Source organism: Trichechus manatus, unplaced genomic scaffold, assembly GCF_000243295.1.
Source record: "Trichechus manatus latirostris isolate Lorelei unplaced genomic scaffold, TriManLat1.0 scaffold00026, whole genome shotgun sequence".
Lineage (NCBI taxonomy): Eukaryota > Metazoa > Chordata > Mammalia > Sirenia > Trichechidae > Trichechus > Trichechus manatus.
In genome coordinates this window covers 20,966,632-20,972,656 of record NW_004443962.1, presented here as the reverse complement: position 1 = coordinate 20,972,656, position 6,025 = coordinate 20,966,632, and positions in this window count along the sequence as shown.

Here is a 6,025-nt window from a genome sequence, read left to right as displayed (position 1 = left end):
ATAAGAAAAGTTTGGAGACCATTGTTTAAGATAAGCCTCTGTGCCAGCTAATTGTTTGATGTACTACCTGTGTGTCTTAGTTACCTACTGCTGCTGTAACAGAAATATAAGTTGGTGGCTTTAACAAACATTTATTTTCTCACAGTTTAAGAAGCTAGAGGTCCAAATTCAGGGCGCCAGCTCTAGGGGAAGGTTTTCTCTCTCTGTCGGCTCTGGGAGTAGGTCCTTGTCTCTTCAGCTTCTGTTCCTTGGCTCCGTGGTGATCTTCATGTGGCTTGGCATCTATCTTCCCCGTCTTTGCTTGCTTGCCCCTTGTTAATCTGCTCTTTTATATCTCAAAAGAGATTGATTTAAGACACACCCTACAGTAATACTGCCTCATTAACATAACGAAGAAAACCCTATTCCCAAATAGGATTATGACCACAGCTATGGTAGGATTCACAACACATATTTTCAGGGACACAATTCAATCCACAGCACCATGGAACACGAGACTTGCTTTTCTGCCAGGTCAGTGCTCACCTGCCTGAAGTACTGTACCTTCTCCTCCTTACATGTGCTTATCCCAAAAAGCTCAGTTGAAACTCTGTATCTAGCCTTTCTGAGGACCTGAACTGAAAACAATCTCCTCCCTCTTCTCTTATGGCTACTTCCATTTGTGAGTGAATTGGTGATCAGTTAAGGTATTAAAGAATGCTAAGGTTTTTACATGAAAGTAGTTCCAAAATTTCACTAGTTTTGTGCAACAAAGGTTTATTTCTTCTCATGTCATAGATTAAACCACCTTCTATCTTGTAGCTGTGCCCTCTGAAACATGTGACTGGAGAAGGGAGAGATGAAAGAGTCTCCCTGGCTCTTACTGCCGTGGCCCAGAGGTGCTGGCACTAGTCCTGTGGCCCTAAGGTGCTGGAGAAGAGGCTGGGAAATGAAGCGGAGCTCGTGGATATTTGCGGAGCACTAGCTAAGTTTGTTTTAAGCTCCTTAGGACTGAATCCATCTTCTGGTATTCAGTTTCCTGCATATGGCCTTGTATGTGGTAGTCCATAGTAATATTTGTTTTCTTCCCAGTAATATTAATAATAAAAAATTGACAAACACATAATTTTTTAGTGGAAGACTCATACACAAAATCTAAACAGGGAATAAGGTAGAAATATATTGAGAGGCTGGTTTAGCACATGGCTTATGTTTAAGAAGATCAAACCATTTTATTCTCCCCGGTTTGATTCGGAGTGGCTCTGGGTAGATTTTCTAGATATTAGTCTGGAACTGTGCTGTCCACTGTGCTAACCACACATGGCTATTTAAGTTAAAATTAAGTAAGACAACGTCAGTTCCTCAGGCACACTAGCCACATTTCAAGTATTCATATAGCCACATATGGCTAGAGGCTACTGTGTTGAGCGAGGCAGGTATAGAACATGTCTATCATTGAGAAAGTCCTACTGCACATGACTGCTCTGGAAAGTAAATCCAAGTGGTTTATGTGATGAGCAGTAGGAGATTTTTCTAGATTAGGCTGTAAATGGTAGAAGTATGAAAAGGATCACACAGAAATTTATTGTTACGAATAATGATCCAGATAACATTTTTATGCATAAAAACGTCAATTTAGAAACACTCAAAAATTAGTTCTAAAATGTACAAGCAGTTGGTTAATATGGAAACAGTTTGCGGGGTGGCAGTGTTGGGCTAGTGGAAGGAGCACTGGACTAGGAGTCAGAAGACCTAACTTACAGCCCTGACTCTAGCTGGATTAGCTGGGAGACGGTCAGAAAATCACTTAGCCTCTCTGAGCCTGGCTCTCCTCATTTAGAACAGTCAGTGCCCTGTCAGGCACTGCTTTAAGCTATTTATTTTCTCTGAGGGCCCTTCTAACTTAAAATGGTTCCCATTAATTAGGTCTGTGGGTAAAATACATCTTTTTAGGTAAAAATGCCCTTTCTTAATTCCTTCTCTGGTCTATCTAAAGTCACATTTTGAGTCTTCTGAGAATGAAATTCACTTGTTGCCCCGTATCTCCCCCAGTGCCACTCTGTGCAGGAGTACCACTCTCTTCCTTAGCTGGGGGGCTGCCAATACTCCTTACCCACCCCCATCCCCACCCCGCCCCCGCCTCAGCGGCTAGGCTTCTAGGAGCAAAGCATTTCTTGGCCTTCAGAGACAATTGGGAAATTATTTTTTTCTTGAACCCAGGTGGCTCAGCCATATCTCACTCTTAGCTTTCAGATAGTTTACACAAATGCAAACGTGCAAAAAACGTCATTTAGGGACAGAAGTATTTCCTTTTTTCGTGTAGCTAGCCCCTCTCAACCAGTGGAACAAAAGACGATCGGATCTCATTCTTGCTACTGAGTGAATGTTTTTTTAAATCTCTTCACTCTGTCTGGGAGGTAACACTCTCCTGTTCAGCCCCTTTGTTGTTGGTCTTGGAACACCCGAATGGGGTGCTTTGTGTGTGGACCGGGGGCTTCCCTTTCTGAGACTGCTCGGTGGACAGCGTGGCTGCTCGGGCCGGGAACCGTGCTCCTGTGGCCTTGTCACACTCTTGCTCAAGCCAGTCAGCCAGGCCTCTTGGGAGAAGGTGGAGCTGGCCTCCTCCTGCTGATGATGGACTCTCAGTTGTTTGTAATTTTCTCAAAAAATAAATACTCTGAGGCTACAATTTCTCATGCTTGGTCTCAATCCCAGAAGTGTGCTTTGTTGTTGTTGTTTCTGGAAAGTTTCAAAAACGTCTGTTTGGAGATTATTTTAGTGGGGAACACGTATGTCAGCAGTTAAACCTCTCAGGCACATTTTCTTTTATTTTTCCTGTTCCAATAACCCTTAAAGATGCCAAGTACCTAGGTCTCAGTGAGGGATTCATGGCAAGAATTCAGTTTCCTTTTTCTCTGATGTTTTAATTGTTTTCCCCTTGATGTCTCCTCTGTCTCTGAGAAAATGCATAGAAAACAAGATATCCTTTTCTCATCCAAATATAAGACGCGCTTTGCATTGCCAAGAAAAATCACAGACCTTACTGTTGCCTTTGCCCAACTTTTAAATTGTACCTTGTTCTTTCCACAATGGCACAAAGTTACAGTGCAATTAAGTATTTCAGTTTAAGCCTTACTTGCTTTTTTTTTTTTAAACCTTAAAGCAAAGCTCTCAGAAACCTAAGTCTTTGGAATTATTATCTTTTCAGACCAAACTCACTAGGTAACTTGCTCCAGGAAGTAACTCAGTTTTCCCTATCGTACCCACAGTGACCACACACTCCCTATTTTTAACGTGTTTGTCACCGTTCTGCTTTTATGTGACTTAGACCCCACGTGCCCTGTTTTGGGGCCAAGGAAGTGGTACCTGCTCACAGCTCTGTTTTGGGATGAATGAGTTAACTCCTTTCTTTGAATACTTGCTTCCTGTCACCCCTGTCCCTTCCCAGCTTTCTTTTCTCCTTGTTGCTTTTAAAAGCAGGATGGTGGCTGGCAGCAACAGTGGAATCTGTTTCCATTTTGAACCTTATAAACCACTGAGGGTACAGAAGTAACAAGAATTATTTGACTGGCCCTCGTTAAGCAGGAAGGGTCTGGGCTGAGTTTCCTCAGAAAACCCTTGGTCAGCTTTATAACCCCAGCACCTCCATACCTCTGCTTAGATAAGAAAGACCTCTCCCTGCTTTGTCTTCTTGCACTGTTTTTGCCTTTTATAACTTTGTATTCATTTTCCAGCCCCCTCCCACTTCCTTTGGGCAGGGAAGGAACCAAACCAGTTGCCCTTGATTCCGACTCATGGCGACCCCTTCTGTGTCAGAGTACAACTGTGCTCCACAGGGTTTTCAATGGCTGATTTTTCGGAAGTAGATCACAAGGTCTTTCTTTTGAGGTGCCTGTGGTTGGACTTGAAGCGCCAACCTTTTGGTTAGCAGCCACCCAGTTCACTGTTTACGCCCAGGGACCTGAGGAAGAAACAGGTGTTATCAGTCTCCTTAATTAGTGGGCAAACGAGTATGTTCCCTAAATCCCGTAACTAGGAACTCATGCAGTGTTCTCTATGAATACGTTATTTCACTGGGGAAAAGTAAGTTAGAGAATTAAAACAAGTTCTGGAAAACTGAGAGGATGCCAAAAGCTTGCTTTTTGGTAATGGTTTGCATACAGATTAATGAACTTTTTCTCTAGAAGTCACTGTTAAAATTCCTCACTCTTCTACTCCACCATTATTCCAACTATGTTTGTTAAGCACCTATTATTGGGTGGCAGCCCTGGTGGTGCAGTGTTGAGAGCTACGGCTGCTAACCAAAAAGGTCAGCAGTTTGAATCCACCAGCCACTCCTTGGAAACCCTATGGGGCAGTTCTGCTCTGTCCTGTAAGGCTGTTGTGAGTCGGAACTGACTTGACAGCAACAGGTTTGGTTTTTTCTTTTTTATTATTATTGAGTGTAGAGCCATGATAGAAAAGATGCAAAAAGGCAGGATGATATCATGGTTAAAAGCACAGAGCTTTGGAAGCAACTCAACCTGGATTTCAGTTCAGGCCTGCAGTTATATGGCTTTGGGCAAGGTTGCTTCTGGACCTCAATTTCCCCACCTGTAAAATGGGGATAGTAGCATCCACCTTGCAGAGCGGTTGTGAGATTATAAGAGACACTTTGTACAAAGAATTTAACAGGTACCTGTATATAGTAGCACGCATTCTCCTAATAAAATTTCACCTTGCTTACCTGTACATAGTAGCACGCATCCTCCTATTAACTGAAAGGCTGGCGGTTCGAACCTATCCAGAGGTGTCTCAGAAGAAATGCCTGGTGATCTGTTTCCAAAAGGTCACAGCCTTGAAAACCCTATGGAGCGCAGTTCTACTCTGCACACATGGAGTTGCCATGAGTCGGAATCTGCTCCATGGCAAATAGTTAATAACACAGCACTTTGATTTACTGAATTGTCTAAAAAAGAGCAAAAGCTTTATTTCTACACCCACAGGAAATTATTTTAACTTGTCAGGAAAGAACTTTCGAAACTATTGCCAGTTGGAAACCCCAGGTTCTGCTCAGCATGACTCGTCTCCGCTAATAAGCGAGAGACTGAGGTGGAAGAGTAGAAAGCCTCCTTTATTTTGTTGCACAAGGAAAGGAACAGTAGGGGCTGCTGCCACCAAGACTGCTCAGCGAGGGTGAGAGGGAAGGTTACTTTTATGGGGTTTATAGGCAGCAAGTTCATACAAGTTACGTCAGCAACATTCTTAATCATACTACGCAGACACAATAGGGTTTACCTATAACTTCATGCATCGCATGTTCAGAAAATGGGGGTTAAACTCCACCCAGAAGCGGGGAAGTTACTACGTATGAGGCACTGAATGAGCTAAAAGGTTATCCAGAATGTCAGCATGGCACCTAAACCGATTTCTGCCAATTTCTTCTAGTTTGGGGAGGCAGTTAAGGAAAGGGGAGCCAGGATATTAATGTAAGGCAAGCTCCTTGAGGCAGTGGAATGTTAATGTAAGGCAAGCTGCTTGAGGCAGTGGAATTTTCCACAACCTGGGGGCCTCTGTCTTAAAAAGCCTCTTTCAAAAGTTTCTTTCAAAAACCCTTCTAGAAAACATCCCCTTTTCCTTTCCCAGAGCTATCAAGGAGTCTCGCAGGTCCTCGCGAGTCCTCTCATGTAGAAGCCACAAGGCAAAGGGGAGAATGTAAATCAAAGGGGAAGAACTCTTTTTTGAAGACATATTCAGAATGTCAGCGTGGGGCCTGAGGACCTAGATGTAGTGTCTCTGAGGGTCCTAGTTAAGGTGCTCATCAGGCGTCTCAGCAACCAGGTGGAAAGCAAAAAGGCCAAAGGCCAATGGAGAAGGAAAGGTGGAGTCCCATCTGAGGCACTTCCCACACAGGGCAAGATCATTGGTCCTAGCCTTCAGACCTCTAGGCCAGGCATTCTGGGGATCGGAAGGCTCAAGACCATCTCTTGCAAACAACTGTGCAGACAGTGAGGACTTCCAAGATCTCTCAGTTGGGGAGCTTTACTACTTCCCTTGGTTTTTCAGT